Source organism: Schistocerca americana, chromosome 1 (assembly GCF_021461395.2).
Source record: "Schistocerca americana isolate TAMUIC-IGC-003095 chromosome 1, iqSchAmer2.1, whole genome shotgun sequence".
Lineage (NCBI taxonomy): Eukaryota > Metazoa > Arthropoda > Insecta > Orthoptera > Acrididae > Schistocerca > Schistocerca americana.
This window is the reverse complement of record NC_060119.1, coordinates 915,112,877-915,135,179: the sequence shown is the minus strand read 5'-3', so window position 1 is coordinate 915,135,179 and position 22,303 is coordinate 915,112,877. Positions and strand designations below refer to the sequence as shown.

The window sequence follows — 22,303 nt, the reverse complement described above, 5'->3', positions numbered from 1 at the left end:
TGTGGCGCCACTCCATTGATTGTCGTTTTGTTTCAGGTTCGAAGTGATGAACCCATGTTTCATCGCCTGTAACAATCTTTGACAAGAAATTGTCACCCTCAGCCACATGACGAGCAAGCAATTCCGCACAGATGGTTCTCCTTTGCTCTTTATGGTGTTCGGTTAGACAACGAGGGACCCAGCGGGAACAAACCTTTGAATATCCCAACTGGTGAACAATTGTGACAGCACTACCAACAGAGATGTCAAGTTGAGCACTGAGTTGTTTGATGGTGATCCGTCGATCATCTCGAACGAGTGTGTTCGCACGCTCCGCCATTGCAGGAGTCACAGCTGTGCACGGCCGGCACGCACGCGGGAGATCAGACAGTCTTGCTTGACCTTGCGGCGATGATGACACACGCTTTGCCCAACGACTCACCGTGCCTTTGTCCACTGCCAGATCACCGTAGACATTCTGCAAGCGCCTATGAATATCTGAGATGCCCTGGTTTTCCGCCAAAAGAAACTCGATCACTGCCCGTTGTTTGCAACGAACATCCGTTACAGACGCCATTTTAACAGCTCCGTACAGCGCTGCTACCTGTCGGAAGTCAATGAAACTATACGAGACGAAGCGGGAATGTTTGAAAATATTCCACAAGAAATTTCCGATTTTTTCAACCAAAATTGGCCGAGAAAAAAAATGTGTTGCATTACTTATTGAACTGCCCTCGTATGTAGTTTCCCGTATGCTCAAACTAGGTTCAGAGCTACTAAGGAAAAGCAAAGCCCATTGACATTTTGAAAAATTTCTCTTTCTTCCCACAGTTTGGATCCAAACCACTTGCAACGCTACATTTTCGTAAATATCGGTGTCGAAAATTAGCGATGTACAACTGAATGTACTTTAACAGCATCCGTCAGTGAAGCAATTTCTCGCTCGTTGCCAATAAAATCTGAACAAGTCTGAAGGCACTTGATAAAGTTTTTATCTTGCCTATATAAACAAATGTTGCATAATATTTGTTGTAATACGAAAAATTAGTAAGCAGTGAAATAAAATTGGAAATTCAATAAAAGTTCATGCAAATACACGTCTCTTAATATGATATGTACGAAATAATAAGACTAGTGTTGAAAAAATACAAATTTAAAAAAAAAAAATCAACGGGACTCAGTCGATTGAACGCTTCCCACTTAACTACTGTCAGCTCCAGTTCAAGGCTGCAATACAATGGTGCATTGTTGATGCATAAAACTTCTCTTGCGATTTTGTCAAAATGGCCGAAGTAGTACGCCTTGTTGCTTGGACGTAATCTTGTCCTAATGGACTCCTAAAAGTGTGCAAAGTCCGAAGCACATCTGTGATCTGAAGATCGTGGGTCCGCTTGTCGGTAAGTAGAGACAACACGGCGAACGGACAAGCAATAATTGGCACCATTACGAATAAATTTTCTTTTTTATTAGCAGAATCTGCCGCACAGCTCATTTTACGACGAGGTATTTTCCCTATTTGAGATTCAAATTGTTACTAAACTCTTCTTCTGGACACAGAATTTATGTTTTTAAGAAACTACATTGGAGATCTTAGAAAACCCTATCGTAAACCTAAGGGGAAGCCTCAGTTGCGCAGCTAATGCTTTACTTCACGCTGTGAGGCCCAATAGACCGCGCGCTGCTTTGAGAGATTGCCTCCACTTCAGCCTGTCTTTAGCTCCTTCCTGCCATCCTTCAAGCAGTCCCACTCTCTGAAGGTCTTTGGACACGCAGTCACTCCAACGAGTTCTCGGTCTTCTTACGGGCCTTCTACCGATTGGCTTGGTGTACTCAACCTCGGAGAAAGGATCCTGCACTCTATTAATAAATTGCACAAAAGGTTGGCAGAAACTACCGAAAAATTAGATTTCCCTAACACTATTCGTGGGGGGGGGGGGGGGGGGGGTGTTGACATCTTCAATGGAAATCAAACGTAAGTATTAAACTGCACTTTTGATTTTGAACAAAATGCCTGAGAGCTATAGATCCTTACCGAATCTGCGCCACGATTTTTTTTTCTAAAAAAACATGAACATTTGTTGATAGTGGTTACATTAACGGAAAATACATCTGACATTTTAGTCATAAAATGCTATTAATACACACGTGCAAGTGCTGTAATATATATGAACTTTTTTTTGTCAGTTGATACCAGATTTTAAAGAAACTATACGAAAAATTTTAAAATCAACGTAAGGACAATATTTTAAGCGTCAAATAAATTTATTTCTAGCCATTCAAACATACGTTACATAATATGGACGAGTATTCGTGCACTAATTTTAAACGCCACGTACCTCGTCAAGTTTTGGTTTCGCATCCTGACTGAGCTGTGGCGCTAGTTTTGACTAGTTTAAAGTGTGACACCACTGTAAAACTTTCAAAAAATCTTTTTTTGTTGGCTTTACAGTTGCTTCGAACGTCCTGAAATATGAGGCAAAATGTCTAATAACTGAAAAAAAAATTGTTGTATTGCATTCCGAGCTGCTCCTCTAGTGCTTCGGGTGACCAGAAACGGCCTACCTGCTCCAACTCGACACCCCCTTTAATGTCTGGGTATACGAGGGTTGTTTTTTAAGTAAGGGCCGTTCGCGCGTATAGTCCCGTAGTTCGCGCGGACGCCGCAGCAAGCCACCGTGCCACTTGCCGGCATCCTTCCCGTTCACGCTGATGCAAGTTGCAGCTCTGTAGCTGACGTGTACGCATCGCTGTGCTACTTCATAATGTTTACGATTATTGAATCGTCCGCCGCGTGTGAGATACGGTCAGTGATACGTTTTTTGACCACGAGAAGCCTATCAGCTGCAGAAATTCATCGTCAGTTAACAGAAGTTTATGGCTTGAATGCAATGAGTGAAGGTAAAGTGCGACAATGGGTTAGAGAGTTTAAAAATGGCCGTCAAAACGTCCATGACGAAGAACGCTCAGGCCGCTCCTCTGTGATCACTGATGATTTGGTGGCTGCAGTCGAAACAAAGATTCGTGAGGACAGAAGATTCACAATTTCCACTCTTTCTTTGGAATTTCCACAAGTTTCAAGATCGGTTTTGTACAAAATTGTGTCTTATAGCGTCCCCAGTGCCATATTACGAAAAGACTTAAAAACAATATTTATAAAGAAGAGACATTCATAAACTGAATAATATATTTTTTTTTCATGTAGCCATAAAACAATAATTTATCTGTCGAGAAATGCAAAGAAATGCAATGCAAAGAAATATAATGAAGTGATCTAATAGAGACGAGAAGATACGCTCTTTTGTTAATTTTTTAGTCGTCTTCACTTCTTCTCTTGTCTTTATTGTGTATCGACGGACATCTTTCGAGTGCTGGCAAATGTAAGCATATTTGTATGAGTTAAGCATATAATATAATGATTTAATATTATTGTGCACTTTTAATTTGTAAGAGGTTTTCCCGATTTCATGCCCGCCTTCCTTGAATTAACCTGCATTCAAGTAATTTACAGCTCAACAATCGCAGCGGCCGATGCAGCCAACGACGCCATTACGTGGCGATATTAACTTATGAAAAATTAGCGGAAGCGGAAAACTCGCCCGCTATTAACATAATATTTCCAGAATGAGATTTTCACTCTGCAGCAGAGTGTGCGCTGATATGAAACTTCCTGGCAGATTAAAACTGTGTGCCCGACCGAGACTCGAACTCGGGACCTTTGCCTTTCGCGGGCAAGTGCTCTACCAACTGAGCTACCGAAGCACGACTCACGCCTGCTACTCACAGCTTTACTTCTGCCAGTACCTCGTCTCCTACCTTCCAAACTTTACAGAAGCTCTCCTGCGAACCTTGCAGAACTAGCACTCCTGAAAGAAAGGATATTGCGGAGACATGGCTTAGCCACAGGCTGGGGGATGTTTCCAGAATGAGATTTTCACTCTGCAGCGGAGTGTGCGCTGATAAGAAACTTCCTGGCAGATTAAAACTGTGTGCCCGACCGAGACTCGAACTCGGGACCTTTGCCTTTCGCGGGCAAGTGCTCATTCTGGAAACATCCCCCAGGCTGTGGGTAAGCCATGTCTCCGCAATATCCTTGCTTTCAGGAGTGCTAGTTCTGCAAGGTTCGCAGGAGAGCTTCTGTAATGTTTGGAAGGTAGGAGACGAGGTACTGGCAGAAGTAAAGCTGTGAGTACCGGGCATGAGTCGTGCTTCGGTAGCTCAGTTGGTAGAGCACTTGCCCGCAAAAGGCAAAGGTCCCGAGTTCGAGTCTCGGTCGGGCACACAGTTTTAATCTGCCAGGAAGTTTCATATCAGCACACACTCAGCTGCAGAGTGAAAATCTCATTCTGGAAACATCCCCCAGGCTGTGGCTAAGCCATGTCTCCGCAATATCCTTGCTTTCAGGAGTGCTAGTTCTGCAAGGTTCGCAGGAGAGCTTCTGTAAAGTTTGGAAGGTAGGAGACGAGGTACTGGCAGAAGTAAAGCTGTGAGTACCAGGCGTGAGTCGTGCTTCGGTAGCTCAGTTGGTAGAGCACTTGCCCGCAAAAGGCAAAGGTCCCGAGTTCGAGTCTCGGTCGGGCACAAAGTTTTAATCTGCCAGGAAGTTTCATATCAGCGCACACTCCGCTGCAGAGTGAAAATCTCATTCTGGAAACATCCCCTAGGCTGTGGCTAAGCCGTGTCTCCGCAATATCCTTTCTTTCAGGAGTGCTAGTTCTGCAAGGTTCGCAGGAGAGCTTCTGTAAAGTTTGGAAGGTAGGAGACGAGGTACTGGCAGAAGTAAAGCTGTGAGTACCGGGCGTGAGTCGTGCTTCGGTAGCTCAGCTGGTAGAGCACTTGCCCGCGAAAGGCAAAGGTCCCGAGTTCGAGTCTCGGTCGGGCACACAGTTTTAATCTGCCAGGAAGTTTCGTTTTAACATAATATTAATTTTTCTCCACAGCCGCCCGACGTTGCAGAAAATACTTAGCTTTAAGATTCTTATTTTCAGTACCATAGCCGAGACCCAGAGCCAGGACTCCGACTACAATACAATGGTTAACGGAGGTAAGAAAAAATACTCTCGCGCGTGTGTGGGCCGCAATTGCAATTAATAACTAAAGATCTTTTACTTTAAAGTGAATTGACTAGCCGAGGAAATTAATATGAAAAGTTTATTACATTGTTCAGCTTGTATGCTCATGTTTTAAGATGCAGCGAGTCTAACATTCATTAACGTAACAAATAATTTGAGATTAATATTGTTAAAAAGGAGAACTTCAGGAAGCATTTAATCGTAAAATCAAAATTAAATGGAATATCATTTTTATTAAGGCCCACCACGTAAGTCGGCAACAATCAAATAATAATAATAATAACAATAATAATATATTAAATTACGACGGCCGACGGACGCGAGAGTCTGAAAACCTAAACTTTAAGAAACTGTGTTCTCGGTGGGTACCCAGACTCCTCACAGAGGACCACAAAGGGAAGAGATTTGCCACTTCATGGGACTTTTTGATTCGTTACGAGGGAGAAGGGGATGACATGTTGAGTCAAATTGTCACTGGAGATGAAACATGAGTATCTCATATCACTCCCGAAAGCAAGCGACAATCGATGGAATGGCGACACACAACCTCACCCGTCAAGGTCAAAGCCAAACAGACGCTGTCAAAGCGCAAGATTATGGCAACTGCGTTCTGGGACCGGCGCGGTGTTTTGATAGTGGACTTTATGCCACGAGGAACGACAATCAACTCAGATGCCTACTGTGCAACTCTAAAGAAGCTTCGCAGAGCAATTCAAAACAAAAGGCGCGGCATGCTGACAAAAGGAGTTTTGCTCCTGCACGATAACGCTAGGCCTCACACCTCTCAAAAGACTCGGGATTTGATTGATTCTTTTGGCTGGGAAGTTTTGGACCATGCACCATACACCCCCGACCTTGCTCCTAGCGATTTTCACCTTTTCCGGTACCTGAAACACCATCTTGGCGGGCAGCGCTTCAATGACGACGATGAAGTGAAAGCGGCCGTGAACTCTTGGCTGTCATAGCAGGCGGCCGAATTCTTTGAAGAGGGAATTAAAAACTTAGTTGTACGGTATGATAAGTGCTTAAATAAACAAGGCAACTATGTAGAAAAATAGGTAAAAGTGTGTAGAATCAGAAAATAAAAGTTTTTTTACAAAAGTATTTGTATCTTTTTTTTTAAATAAAAACGGCCCTTACTTACAAAACAACCCTCGTAGTTCCAAGCGTTTCACAACAATGATACGTTAACTTGGCGCCAGCAAAGCGCCAGTGCCTGTACGAAGAAGAATCTTGATTTTTTTATAGTGTATTACTGAACTTTTGGTATACATTTTTGTCTTTCAAGTAACAAAGAGTAGTAAGAAAGTGTACTCGTGCAGAAAAGATACGAAAATATCATATCCACAAAACAATCTTACCCAACGCAGAGTCAAAGCATCATGTCATCAAAGAGTCCAAAGAATAGATGTGAGGCAGAGAGCGGTTCGGAGGGAGTCGGTGCCTCTGCTACCAAACTGAAAGACAGTGATCAGGATTTTAATGTGAACTGCGAAATGAGCTATAGGATTATAAATTTTCTCGACTTTTCTCTGTTATTTCTCCACTCCTGAAATATAAAACGTGCAATGCAGACATCACGTTGCAAGATCGAAGCTTCACAATAATTATTGCTTGTCCAAACTCTACAGAAGTTGTTATACTAAGTAGTAAGTTTCTGCGTAACGCATATGAAATCAACGGTCTAATCGTCCTAGTATTGCGCATGTTTGTAGTAGGGTTAAACGGAATTAAAAAGTTTTGTGCGTTCGTGGAATTTCCACGACTGATATTTCAATCGTTCTGTGATAAACTAGTGGACATGATTTCGATCGTAACGGCAGCAGTACGGCAGCCCAGGCCTGGAAAAACAGATTAATGTTAAGAGTTTTCTAAAAGCAGAACTTTTTTTCATTTGTTCACGTCTGTAACATATTTCATAACTTCAAAGGCATTTTTCTCGGAACATTATTTTTCAAAAGTGCACTCTAACAATTTTCAGTCTTTAACCACGACTGTTAAATAACATTTCAAGGTGAACCACTGCACGACCGATCTCGTCCTCGAGCAAACATCGCAGCCCATACAGTAACTTTTAGTGAATTAAAAGGCTTCTCATGCTTCTGTTTAGGATTCGTTGCACTCCAGTAGCGGCGATTTTGTTTACTGATGTGACCGTTCAGGTGAAAATGAGCCTCGTTAGAAAACAAGAGGTTGTTAAATGAAGGACACCCAGTCATATCATCAACGAACTGCAGCCTATGTCTGGCATCCTGAGGCTTTAATTCTTGCAGTAATTGTATTTTGTAAGCTTTGCAGTTTGAGGTCTTCTTGCATAATTCGGCGCAGTTATGACCCAAGCACATTTAAAGAATTTGCACGCTTATGAATGTAGTGGTTAAGATTGCCACGAACAAACCGATTTACACTCTCCACGGATTCGCCCGTTCTTGGTGACCTTGGCCATCCGGATTTCGATTGGCCAATGTTGAACTGGTCTCCTCAAACGTTTTGATCCATTTACGGATAAAAGGAACACTTGGAGTATCGTTTACTTTATGCAAACCACGATGACTCCAAAATTTTGTCTGTACTACAGTCGCCGAATCACGGTTTTTGTAAAATTCTCGCACGCGGTCCGTTCCCGAGAAGTGCTCCATATCGACTGAATTCCAAGAGGCCAAGCAAGCAATGAACGCGTCGCACACTCTCACGATTTGTTGCACATGCGCAAGCAGTTCTTCAAACATAAACTTTCTTTTGAGACTACCTGTATATGCACTTGAGCTTCCTGATAGAAGGCAGTCACTTAATTCCTGTTGCCATAACCTGCCCACGACAGTCTGAAAGCTGTAAACCATAACGTTTCAGCTTATCCCAAATAATGTTAGCGATTGACTGACCAGTTTCACAGTCACAATTCACAAAGTCAAGTAAACGCTCTCTAACTCTATACTGGTTTTTTTCACCGAGAGCAATGTAACACAGTAGAAAAACATTGTCCTCTGTGTGGGCTTTATCGAAAATCGCATCTACCGTAACAGAAAAGTATTTATTACGTTTTACCTCCGATAAAATAGTTTGGCGACCAGTCTCCTGCTGTTTCAATAAATTCGTTCTGAACATAATGTGATAGATAATGAACCGTGCCTTTTCCTCATTGTTGTGACTCTTCAACTTTTCTTAAATGCTCTTTCGTAACTTGATGAAACTTCGCCCAAAACTCTAGGATGACCAAAAAATTTCCATTTTGACGATCTCCGACTAAGTCATTATCACCTCTCAAAGCTAAACCTCTTTCCGCGAGAAAAAGAATCGTTTCGATTACACAGTGTAATAGCTACTTCTGTCTAATACTGCTCTTCTCTTACTATATTTCAGTCTAAAGGATTTTCTATAGCTGAACTACTGTTTAGCACATTTTTAATTTTACACTCTACTAATTACGACATTTTGTGCTCAGTGCTGCTTTTATGTTCAGTCACTCATTGTATTAGCCTTTACCACCCTTTTGATAATTCCCAGCCATGGCCTACTGCTACACTGTGTGATCAAAAGTATCCGGACACCTGCCTGAAAATGACTTAAAAGTTCGTGGCCACTCCATCGCTAACGCTGGAATTCATTATAGTATTGGCTCACCCTTAGCCTTGATGACAACTTCCACTCTCGCAGGCATACGTTCAGTCAGGTGCTGGGAGGTTTCTTGGGGAATGGCAGCCCATTCTTCACGGAGTGCTGCACTCAGGAGAGGTATCAATGTAGGACGGTGAGGCCTGGCACGAAGTCTTGGCGTTCCAAAACATCCCAAAGGTGTTCTATACCATTCAGGTGAGGACTATGTGCATGCCATTCCATTACAGGGATGTTATTGTCATGTAACCATTCCGCCACAGGCCGTGCTTTACGAACAGGTGCTCGATTGTGTTGAAAGATGCAGTCGCCATCTCCGAATTGCTCTTCAACAGTGGGAAGCAAGAAGCTGCTTAAAACATCAATGTAGGCCTGTGCTGTGATAGTGCCACGCAAAACAACAAGGGGTGCAAGCCCCCACCAGGGAAAAATACGACCACAACATAACACCACCGCCTCCGAATTTTACTGTTGGCACTACACACGCTGGCAGATGACGTTCACCGGGCATTCGCCATACCAACACCCTGCCATCGCATCGCCACATTGTGTACCGTGATTCGTCACTCCACACAAGGTTTTTCCACTGTTCAATCGTCCAATGTTTACGCTCCTTAGACCAAGCGAGGCGTTGTTTCGCATTTACCGGCGTGATACGTGGCTTATCAGCAGCCACTCGACCATTATATCCAAGTATTCTCACCTCCCGCCTAACTGTCATAGTATTTGCAGTGTATCCTGATGCAGTCTGGAATTCCTGTGTGATGGTCTGGGTAGATGTCTGCCTATTACACATTACGACCTTCTTCAATTGTCGGCAGCCTCTGTCAGTCAACAGACGAGGTCGGTCTGTACGTTTTTGTGCTGTACGTGTCCCTTAACGTTTCCACTTCACTATCACATCGGAAACAGTGGACCTGGTGGATTTGGTATGTTTAGGAGTGTGGAAATCTCGCGTACAGACGTATGACACAAGTGACACTCTGTGACCTGACGACGTTCGAACTCCGTGAGTTCCGCGGAGCTCCCCAGTCTGCTCCCTCACAATGTCTGATGACTGCTGAGGTCGCTGTTATGGAGTACCTGGCAGTAAGTGTCAGCACAATGCACCTACTATGAAAAAGTATGTTTTCGGGGTGTCCCGATACTTTTGATTACATGGTGCATATCAGACTGGAGAGAGCCCTCTCCCCGGAGAGTTCCGTACGTCGCGGAAACAATAGGTAAGCAAGGCAGTACAATGATTGCTTTTCTTTGTTCCAAACAAGCCAGCTCCTTTTTAAAATTTGCTCCGTTCTTAAAATGCGCTCAAATATATTTGACGGGAAAGGTATTACTTTATCGGACCCACGACGGCCTTGTAGGTGTTTGATCTGGACCTCGCCTAACAGCTTCTCCTACCTCTAAACCGCCGTAGCGTTTTTCTTTCCTTTTATTATTATTTTTTATTTCTCCAGCTTCTCATTTCCTGACGAGCTAGCCGTTAAAACATGTACAGTTTCTGCAGACGATTTCGAGACGTGTCACTGCCAATTGTTCTCTCTCTTACACTTTTGTGTCCACTCTTCCCGATTGCAAATGTCACTCTTACTGACGCCTCTCTCGTCATCGACATGGTCCCATCCGTGCACCGCCGATATTTCAGATGCTTCTAAACAACGTGTGTCTTGCAGACCAAGAGTTACAATTTTTTTTTAAGTGGCACTTGTTTTTGCACGAGAAGGCCGTTCTTAAATGCCTACACGTGGAATTGTCTAATTAACGACGTGCCTTTTCTATGAGAACCCTGATCCTCCACACCGTCAATTAAGTAAGCCTCAACTTCATCTCCCACATCCCACTAACTTCCTCGACACTACCGGTTTAGTGAATGGCGCAAAGGGTAACAATGTCTGTCTCTTTTTCGCATCATTATCTTTTCAGCTTTCGTTTTTGACAAACCAATGAAGCGCTTTAACACTTATTCCCACTCGGATTTTTCGTTTCCACTACCAAAAAACTTTTAGAACTGTGTGACGCAGCTATACAAAAATGTAGCTTGTCACACAATCACATTATACGGAGAGAGTGGCTATTCAGCTCGACGAACTTCTGTGCACTACAGTGACAAGCCAATAAAAAACAAACTAAAACAACAGAAACTTTTGTATGTCCGCACTAGTACGATTTCGGTGCTGTAACCTCGGCTTATTAAAGCTTGATTTCGACCCCTGGGCAGTGGCGGATACAGAAAAACCTCAAGGAGGGGGCGCTAAAGTATCTTGAGCTACCTTTACTTTTACCATAACAAAAAATAATCAAGTCACATGCAAAGCTTAAGAAAGTTTTTACACATATACAAGAAAATCTTATGATATAAAAAAGTTACAGTTGATGTTCTCTTCCTTAAATGATGAATTTTATGCGCCTACTCTTCCTGTCAAATGGGATAATTACATCGTCAATAGGACAATCAATGTCATGGTGAGTGTTGAACATAGCTAAGCAATTAAGTAGATCCTCCTTCATTGTCGTCCTCAGCCATGTCTTTGTAAGACGCAATGTTGAAGAACTTCTTTCTACTGTAGTAATAGATGTAGGTAGGTAGACAAGCAAATATTTTGTACAGCGTGTCAAAGTAGGATAGTCAGATCTAGGACAAACGGACAATGCGTGTGTAACAGAACCATGGTTCAGTGGACAGGCCGTCGAAAACTGAACACAGATGAACCATGAAAACAGGAAGGAGGTGTACTGAACTGTGAAGAAGCAGCAAAATAGAAACAGTGAACAGTCAAAGGACGACAAGTTCAATATAGAGCAGCACCAAACAGCAGCGGCGTTGTGGCTGCCGGCACGGTAGCTCAGCGTGTTAGCTGCCCTCTGTACTTAAAACAAGTGAGTTAATGGATCAAGCACGTATGTTTTGACAGAGCACAAACTGTGTGATTGTGAAACTTGCGTTCATTTGTTGCAGATTATGTGACACTGTTTCCATCATTTCCTTGAGAGTGATCACATTCATACGAACACTTAAATCGGACAAGGAGGCATACCTCACTTACCGACGTACAAATTAGATGCGTCGGTAATAGATTCTCATCGTATGACACACGTACTGTCACTAATGCCGTGTACGATATACCAGACATGCTTTCCAGTGGCGGATTCAGCTGGCTGTCACCCTGTGATTGAACGTTTGCGGTTCGCATTCGAAAGCCGCTGCCTTTCAGCTGCTAATAGAGTAATCAATTATTCAAAATCCAGAATGAGATTTTCACTCTGCAGCGGAGTGTGCGCTGATATGAAACTTCCTGGCGGATTAAAACGGACCGACACTCGAACTGGAAACATGCCCTAGGCTGTGGCTAAGTCATATCTCCGCAATATCCTTTCTTTCAGGAGTGCTAGTCCTGCATGGTTCGCAGAAGAGCTTCTGCAAAGTTTGGAAGGTAGGAAACGAGGTACTGGCGGAAGTAAGGCTGTGAGGACGGGGCGTCAGTCGTGTTTGGGTAGCTCAGATGGTAGTGCACTTGTCCGCGAAGGGCAAAGGTCCCGAGTTCGAGTCTCGGTCCGGCACACAGTTTTAATCCGCCAGGAAGTTTCAGTTATTCAAAATGACAGTCACAATCGCATTACTTATTTTGCCTCCAACCGGTTTCAACCGGCTATCTAGCTACCAACCGCGCACAGGCAGGGTGACGACTCCAGCGACCGACCAAATGGTGTAAATTGCCCTAAAGATGACCTCATCGCGGGTTGAAACCGGTTGATAGCAAAATAAGTAATGCGATTGTGACTGTCATTTTGAATAATTATAAATAAATTAATCGCTGTTTATCTCTATACAACTATGTTGTCTAAAAATTTGCAAATGTAGTAGTGCAGAATGAATTTTCATCACAGGTCCCTTCCTTACATCTCGCGGTTGCAAATGGACTTAACACAGACACAAATTTGAATACTGCGAACAGCGGAGAAGGACGAGGAAGAGGAACCACGTATGAGGTTTGAACTCTGTTCGCCCACTTAGCAGTAGAACACCGTGACAATTTATCTTATTTTGTTCATCGCGTTTATCCTGGGCCGACGTCCCATTACACCCGATCAAGTTCACTGTTCCGTTCAATCAGTTTTTATTACAGAGGGCATCCAACCCTCTGCGCGAAGGGAGTGAGCTACCGTGCCGGCTATCAGTTCACTGTTTCTATTTTGCTTTTTTTACCATTCAGTACACCTTCCTGTTTTCATGCTTTATCTGTGTTCAGTTTTTGATGGGCTATCCACTGAGCCAAATTGATCTCTGAGGAGGGGGGGGGGATACGATGGGGAGTTTCCCTCGTCAGTTAAAGCTATTGTCTAGACACTGTACATGCTAAGACTTTTCCTGCCTAAATCAAACTCCTTATGAACCTAAGCGCTTTGGCTATCCGTGCAGAACTCACGGCCAGACCCAGAGTTCCACCTGTCGTCATTCCTGCGTCACTGCCTGTACTCTAACACAGACGATGTAATTCCTGTACAGCGATGACATTTGTAACTGAAAGTCGCCGCTTGGTATCTGCGGATATATACGATATTGCAGTGCCTAAGTTGAGATGAGCGGTGCAATGTTCGTAACACAGGCGCCGCACTATAGTAAGAAAGTAACACGTTCCTACCCTTTTCCACCTGAATTTGACGGAAATTTTCTAGTTTCTGTAGGCATCTTACGAGACCTGCTGAAATGTGGGAGACAAGCGAGTAACTTTTTTTTTTTTGGGTGGAGGTGTTTAGTGTTCCAAGGGAGTCCTACTAGGTTATCTTAGTATTTGCATTACATCCTGAATGATTTAGTAGTTTCGTATTGGTCCACTAATTTCAATTCCTTCTGTGTGTAGTAGCTCGCAAACTTGATATTTGATTGTGACAATTTCGCAATTAACGTTGTAGGTTAACAGAGCTTAATATTAGTAGTGAAGGCAAGCTTTGTATACTAAGTAAAAAAAAAAAAAAAAAAAAAAAAAAAAAAAAAAAAAAAAAAAAAAAGTAAATTCTACCTTAGTTCTCATGACAACTGCCCACAGATTTAATACGGCACGTTGGTTTGCTCAAACCAATTTCAAGGGATATTGAAAGTGTTCTAGTACGCCACTCCAGTAATGGAGTGAAAGTAGTGTATACATAGATGCCAGTATTTTGTTTTATTTCACCAATAAATAAGTTAAAAGCAATTTTGTGGACTACATACATTAAGCAAAGTTTCGAATTAAGGGAAGATATCTAGTGGTGATTACTGCTGCGGCAATGAGAGGAACTGCTCCGGGTGCAACGAGTCCGTGGACTGAGATCTGGACAGCGGCTGCTCCTCCTCTGAAGTCGAGGGAGTCGGGAGTCTGGCGAATGAGGCGCCGCTGGAGGACGAAGAGTCTGGCGTCGGCGCCTCTCTGAAGAAGCGGTCCACGAGCGGCGCCCGCGACAACAGCCAGAAGGCTGCTCCCACCTGAAAGGCGGCCAGCGCCGTGGTGGCGCGAGCACCCAGCCGCAGAGCCTGCCGCACGCGGCCCGCAGGGGGCGCTGACGTCGGGCTGGCAATGGTGGTGGTGATCTGGGTCGGCGCCGCAGCTGTCTCCGCATCTGAACAAGGAGACATACCGAGTCACGCTAAGGCCGACAAGCAGCGTCCTAGCAATGTTTCATTGCCAGGACGGCTGCCTTCTGAACAAATTAGGAGTAAACATTGTTTTGAACGTCTTAGCCCCCTTTTGTTTTGCGTACTGGGGAAAAAAAAAAAATAAACCACGGAATAATGTGCATAGGTAAAAATTGACATACATGCTTGGAATGACATGGGGTTTATTAGAAAAACAAAAAGTCACAAAATGTCCGACGGATGGCGCTGGACAGCAAAACTGCGACTGTGACGGGTGAGAGGTACGCCGATATGTTACAGAATCTCATCATCCCCAGCCTGGCTGATAAACACCTGCTGGAATGTACGATGTTTATGCAGGATGGCGCTCCCCCCCCCCCATATTGCTAGACGCGTAAAAGATCTCTTGCGCGCGTCGTTTGGTGATGATCGTGTGCTCAGCTGCCACTTTCGTCGTGCTTGGCCTCCCAGATCCGCAGACCTCAGTCCGTGCGATTATTGGCTTTGGGGTTACCCGAAGTCGCAAGTGTATCGTGATCGACCGACATCTCTAGGGATGCTGAAAGACAACATCCGACGCCAACACTTTACCATAACTCCGGACATGCTTTACAGTCCTGTTCACAACATTATTCCTGGACTACAGCTATTGTTGAGGAATGATAGACATTGAGCATTTCCTGTCAATAACATCATTTTGCTTTGTTATGCTAATTATTGCTATTCTGATCAGCTGAAGCGCCATCTGTCTGACATTTTTGAAATTTTGTTTTTGGTTCTAATTAAAAAAAAAAGTGTCATTCCAAGCATGTGTGTCAATTTGTACCTCTATCTACATTATTCCGTGATTTATTCAGTTTTCAAATTTATATTGACTTTTTTTGATCACCCGATATACAGAACTAAGGGTCAGATTAATTACTTTAATGTGACCCATCACTTCGAAAGTTAATAGTTAGCAAGTGATTAAGGAGAACATTAATAGTGCACGTTGCCTTTTTTTCATGTCTACCTAATGTAGAACAAGGACAGTATCCTGAATAGGAAGGCGTCGAGGTATATAAACACTGATTATACTTCTGATGTATGCAGCTCCTACAACCCTGCACTACTTGCAGATCACACAAAGTGCTACGCATCATTAGCAACGCTCTACCCGTACTGTTGATCTGCGTAATGAATACAGTCTTGAAATCCTCAAGAATTTAACAAAAAAGGAAAAACTCGCCACATGACTATACAAGAACTCTAGATATTCTTGTAATTATTTTATTCTTACTCTCGGAAACGATCACAACCGTAAGTTTAAGCATAAGCGGCCGAAGACGCTACTAGGTAGGGCATAACCACCTCTGCCGAGCTAACATATACAGCAACAACATCGGCAAGGCCCTGCAAATCAGTAACATTTACCTTGGATATGCCAGCTGCTATTAAAGCCGACCAGCTCGTACAATTTCGCACAAACCGCTAACACTACCCTACAGTGTTAATGCAATGTATCACCCATCTGACACTAGACGATGATGAACCCAGCTAGTATAGGAATGTTGAAGCTGACCGAGAAGCCAGCATCGTTACCTAGCTACAGCCGTCGAGTAACACCGCTCCACATCAAAGACAATCGCCTGCATGATATCTACTACTAGTAAAGCCTACCCTTGCATGACTTGTCGCAGACAGCAAGAAAACCGCTGCTGTACTTACAACCCGCCGCAATTGTCTAAGAGGTTTCTCCTCCCTCCCCTCCCCACCCTCTCCTCTCCCCCTGGAACTTTTTCCTGTTCTCTACAACAGGACTTTCGACTTAATTTATCTCCAGATAAGAACGTATTAATTGTCAACCATAACCAGACACGTGCAAACTATAGTACCCACATCTTGCGAGATGTCACTTAATGACAACCAATATGCAGAGATAGCATAAGATGCTAGCTGCAGTAAAAAATGTTTTTATACTAACGATTCCTTTAAAAAAAATTCACGTAATGCATAGAATTTTGTATGCAGCTTTCTTCCAGAAAAAAATAAAGACTTTTCCATGAATGTGTGGAAAATTCATAGATAACTAGGAAGTCTTAAGTCTGTCTTGTTTCATTGAATATTACCTGTTACCACTAACAACTCAGCATGCTTAACTTACCAGATGCTGCTTCAGCTTCTGCACCGTTCAGTTGGTTCTCCAGTTTGTCCAGCCAGCTGTCCACGATCCTGATCACACTGTTGTATTTCTTAATTATCGTTTTAGCAACCCTGTTAAGTTTCTTCCTGCCGATTTCGCTTATAAATTCGGTTTTATCTAGTGCGGGTCGCACGATCTTCGTTATGTGTTGCGTGATAGCATCATACAGCTGAAAAAGAAAGATTTGTTATGCGGTATTCACGTAACCATTTCAGAGTTCACATTTATTAACAGTTACCTTTTCCGGCGACTCCCTCACTGCGGGAAATTTCTTCTCTATTACTACCATGCCTTTGCTAACCGCTTCGTCTGCGTGCTGAATAATTGGCCGCCAGCTGCTCACTTTGCTTTCTGCAAGTTTGAGAACCGAACCAACAACTTTTTCGGTCAAGTTAAGTGACCAGGTGATGATGCTCGCCTTTTGCTTTACAGAGCAATACGCATCTTTGCTTTTCTGGACGGCGATTACCACCGCTGGCCAATGTTTCAGCAACTCAGCCATTTTGTATGTCTGCTCTGGCGCCTCCCCAACTGCAGGAGGCTGGGCCGGTGCAGTAGCAGGTACTGCCGGAACAGAGTTCTCAGGCTGGACTGGCTTGCCTTCTTCAGACTTGACAACGGTTGATTCGCACATGTTAGCTTGCTAAAACTATTAATTAAACACACAATTACCACTCAAATATTATAACAGTCAGTTATTTATAATCAACACTATTAAACTCTACTAGGAGAGTTGCGAACTTTCACATACCGGACTGTTAAGGAACCGGTGATCCCTACCAGACTACGTTCAGATTTGGCTCAGCCAGGAATTTATAGCATTTGAGGCGCGCGTCATTGTGCGTTCAACGGCAGAGGGCGTGACTGTCTGGCGTGCCTACCTATTGTTAACATTACCGTTAGCTCTTTTATGCGCACATATATTTTCAAAACAAGTAGCAATATTTATTCAGCATCTAGATGCTTATAGGTGGATTCATCTAAATACAATACTTCAGCAGTATAATCCTCCCAACAAATTGTGCTGTGTGTAGCGATGTAGTGCCAATCGGCCGACAAAAGTTTGTCTTTCGCCACTGCGCGCGGGACTAAATGCTGTTCTAATACACACGACAGGGTGCAAGACGGATAAAATTTTAAAGAAAGAGTTTCTGGAAAAATTTAAAGACTGCTGATGTTTGTAGAACACGTCATGCGAGGAGTATAGCAATATATATGCAACAAATGAAGCACTTTTTTCATTTTGAGTACGTAATGGCTTCGTGTGGCACATAGAGAGGAAAAAAGTCCTCAGCCTTGTGTATTTAAGTGTATATGTTTTATTTCCGATCTTTAACGGAAATGAAATCTAAAAACCGAATCACCGATAGATTAGACCTTAGATTTCATTTCCGATACGTATCGGAAATAAGAGCGAAATACAGACAGTTGATGGACTCGTATTCATGAAACATACTAGCTTCATTGATAGAAATGTTACAAAAGTCCAGGCTACATCCACGCCTTGTACTACGAAGAGCAAAGTGTAGGATTATTTTTACAGTTCTAACAGTTGTTAAATGCTTCATTTCTTGTATGTCTGTTATTGTATTTATTAGATGATCTGCGCCGATACTGCTGTTGTCTTTCTTCTTCTAATTCGAAATTTATTTGTTATCTTACAAGGGACGTCGTTTCTTCTACAAACATAAACAAAACAATAAGGTTTGTATGCATATTTTTTATTTTATTTATTTTGCTTTACTTTCCTCAAGAAACTGTAAACCACATTGCAGGTTTCAGGTATCATTTTAGATCATAATTGTGGGGACACAGTTGCCCTGGATTTGCGGTTCTCGTAACTTACGCCAATGGCTAGAACTGACAGCCTCTCCTTGCAAGCTTGCAGCTTCTTTCACGTCTGCACCCTATTCTTTTTCGTTAAGAATGGTTTAGCGATTTTCCAACAGCTCTGAAAAGCACTTCTCATTTTTACTTAGACTATTACGAAAATCTTTAGCTCCCAGCTGTTTAAGTAACAGAATGGGGGTGAATTTCTATCCTTGCATTAGCCACTTTGCGCACAGCTTTCTCTCGGCTTTTTTCTTTTTTTAATTTAGGCCTTGTTGCCTCTAAAACAGCCAAGGCAAACCCCCGTTTCTGTTTCTGTGTAAAACCAAGCGGGATCTTGTAGAACATAAACTCAATGAACTTAAGTAAACATACCACAACAACAGGACGGCGTCGTAATCTCCGAGTTCAGTTGGTTGGGATATGTGTAGGCTGGGACGAAATTGGTCGGTCGGTCGGCCGACAAATTGGTGCGTGTGTATAGGCCCGAAACGGTGACGCCATGGCACAACTGCTTGCTACACCAGCGCCACATTCGTGAGGTTTCTACGGGAAACCATTTACACTAATCAGTCAGACGCAAAGGTTCAACTCCTATGCATGTACTTTATTCCGTTAGTACTTTTGAATAGTGCATGTTTGTTTTCATTTTACTGAAGATACGTTTTTGAAAAACTGAAAGAACTACCGAATAAATCTGTCATTACGCCTTCCGGATATGTGTTGCGTTCCTGTCTTTATTCACTCTGCTGCAATTCTTCTGAAATAATGTAGCATTTGTAATGGAGGTGGTTCGTTAATTATTATTTAATGTTGCTCGAGCTCTATTTGAAACGCTAAGATGTCAAACATAGCTAAATGTCGACGTTTGTGCCTCTTAAATGACGCTGGCTTATGAAATAGCGTAACGCCATCAAAAAATCGAAGTCCTTTCACTTTCCGTAACTGAACAACGTAGTCTACATAGTCGCGTGTAGGACACTACATTTCTCCCGAACAATAAATGTTTTATTTAATGTTTGGAGGAGGCATAAAATTAATGTTCTGCATAGAATATTAGCAAATTTCGTGAAAATGTTTTCACCAATGTGATAACCGCTTGTTTTGTCATGTTGAATGCTGACATTTAGTGGTTGACTTGTAATTAAAATTCAATTAGTAAAATGCATTCAGGGCGTGCGTAAGGAATTCTTGTAGTTTCACACAAAATTCAGAGGAGTCCACACTGACATGCTTCCGTCTCTGACGGTGAAATGGTACGTTTTTATTTTTCGAACTGCTTTTTCTAGCATTACTGACAACCCCAGACACTGCTAAGCGGGTGCCATATGCGTATGGCTATTCAATGGGCAATGGTTATCTGATATACGTGGTTGTTGGACCTCTCTCGTAATGTAGAATAAGTGAGATATTTTGGAAACTTTGGTGGTCTTTTTTGCGAGACGTGGCTGCATGGTTCTAGTGCATGATACTGAATACGTAACAAGCTGTGGGCAGTGAAATGCAAATGTTGCTTACCCCGATACAGCGGGTAAGAGTCTACAAATTTCTATTGCACGACATTAATGGAACCTCGTTTAATGGAGTCTGTCTGGAACGAGAGGGGACATAGATTAACTTTAAGGTAAATTTAAACCCGTCAGTAGGTGGTGATTTGGGCTGGAATTTTCCAAAAATCTGAGTAAAGCTTTCACGTAAAGTTTTCTTTCCAGACAAGACAGAACATTTAGATGAATTCATACAGTCGTAGTGCATTCATTACTGTTACTGTATCTCATATAGCTTTAGTTATTCACCCTTCTAGAACAATAGTTTTCCTAAGGCACTAAGCAGTTCATGTTCCTTAATGTAGCAAAAAAGTTCATGTTCCTTAATGTAGCAATCGTATACAGGATACCGAATGTTTAAATATGTAGCAGAAAGTAATGGAACCTAGTTTGTGTACATACGTAATTAAGGTCGAAACCGAGTAGCTAGTTCGAACAAATATGGCAAATTGAATATTACAGTAATAGCAGATTCTCTGAGTGAGCACAAAAATTCACCAGAGAAATAAATTTTAGGACTAGAAACGATACATAATCAAATCGCATTATTTTCTCTCGCTGGGTTGCTTCTGACATTACACGTGGAATATGCAAAGAAAGATAAGGTTGCAAATGAACTCTTAAAATGTCTGTAGACTATCAACCTAATTTCACGATGTTCTCGAAAGGAGAAAAATAGATTTGTCCATGTTATATCCATTTGAGTTATTTAGTCGCATAAATATATAAAATTTTGTGCCATTACATAGACTTCCTAAATTACGTTTAAGAATGGCAGGGCGCGTTTCACTGCCTGTAAGTTGCGGTAGTTTGATTTTGAAATTTTCTTGTAATTTGATAATTTGCGCAAATCAAAGTTTCTCTGGACTGATCCGCAAATATGACCATGCAGCTACAACATTTGCTTTTGATGCCATCTGAAAATCATTTATATTATAATTAAATGTTGACAACGAGATAGATTGCAAATTAAACACGCTGACCCAGGAGGAATGGTCAACATACAGGGGTATGACAGGAAACATTAGAGCCAAAAAATACAGTAAACATGAGCTCTAAAGTGCATACCTTAAGAGCAATGAAAACTTGTTCATCTTCGCTACTGCGAAAAACATTTCTACTGAACGCTTAAGGTATCCGTTTTAGAGGCAATGTTTACCGGACGTTTTTGCTTCGAATGATAGGAACTGAACCTTGACCATTCTTCTGGGGACATCCTGTATATTTCACGCCATGAGATGCTGATTGTTGATTTGCAGCTACATCTATACTCAAAAAATGAAGTGCACGGTAGAGAGTACTTCGGACTGTAGGGTTTTCTTCTCGTTCCATCCAAGAATGGAGCGCGGGAAGAAAGACTTCAAATGACTATGCGCGGCATAAGTAATCTTTGTCCTCATGATCACAATGGAAGCGATGAGTAAAGCGTTGTAGTACATCCCTAGCATCATTTAAAGTCGATTTTTGAAACTTTACAAGTAGTGCGTCTCTATCTTCGTGTCGGTTTGGTTAAATAATTCCTTGTTGGTCAATAGGCAGATGCAAGTCTTTCGACTGGGCACCACTTCGACGACTTGCCGGTCCCTAATCCACACCAGCTAGCCAGCCGGGGAAATCGAACTTCCAATTTAATGGGGAACCACTTGCCGTTCCTGGCGACTTCTTACATCTTAGAGAGATGAAGACTTGAAATTTCCTTGGTCCGACTGGAATGTGACCCACACACCAATGGAGTTCGTAATCCATAATTATGGATTGGAATGGCTTTATAGCGTAACAGTTTCCCTGAGAAACAGGTATTAGTCACCAAGCAGGCCTATATCATCTGTTGCCATATCTTAACAATAGTATTCAACACTGTACGTTTAAATTTAGAACGAACGGTCGTGAAGCTGTTGTACTTTCACAAAATGTGTGCAGTGCTTTCGTAACTGTAGCAGGTAACTGCCGACCAAGAATTCTTCCCTAACGTCACATGTAATAATCTTCCCTTCCGTATTTGTAAAGTTTTAGGGTTCTGGTAACTTTGCCTATTTTTGTATTCCTTGGTGCTCTTCACATCGGCAGACTATTTTTAAATGCCGAATCAAAATTTTTTACAAATTTGTTTCACTTATTTTGGTGCATCCGAGTTAATCACCCGTTATTGGCAGTTCTCGTGTATAGTCTTCTCTCGTATGGTCCATGGTAACGATATTCCATAACAAGTAGAGCTCTTAGGCTACAACACAATACAGGAATCTTGTTAGATTCGTAGTTAATCGGAGATAGTAGGGCAAACGTAATTTTGGCAACGAATGGAAGCCTTAGAGTGAAAAGCAGCTACATCAAAAAATTCACAAGCGATAGCTTTTCTAAAACTCTTGGAGAACGAGAAGCGATATTCCATCTCCCAGAGATTTCAGGGAAAAAAACCACGCGGTACATTCTAGAATATGATAGTGACACATTCACCCCGTTGACATGAGTGTCC

At 42.4% G+C, this 22,303-nt stretch overlaps 2 non-coding genes across 2 annotated transcripts; both read left to right on the top strand.

Annotated features, from left to right (window-relative positions):
- The first annotated feature begins 4,182 nt into the window (after positions 1 to 4,182).
- Positions 4,183 to 4,257, top strand: Trnal-caa. Its single transcript has one exon. It is a non-coding gene; the product is annotated as a tRNA-Leu (tRNA).
- Positions 4,258 to 4,483: 226 nt separating this feature from the next.
- Trnal-caa lies at positions 4,484 to 4,558 on the top strand. Its single transcript has one exon. It is a non-coding gene; the product is annotated as a tRNA-Leu (tRNA).
- Positions 4,559 to 22,303: the final 17,745 nt, after the last annotated feature.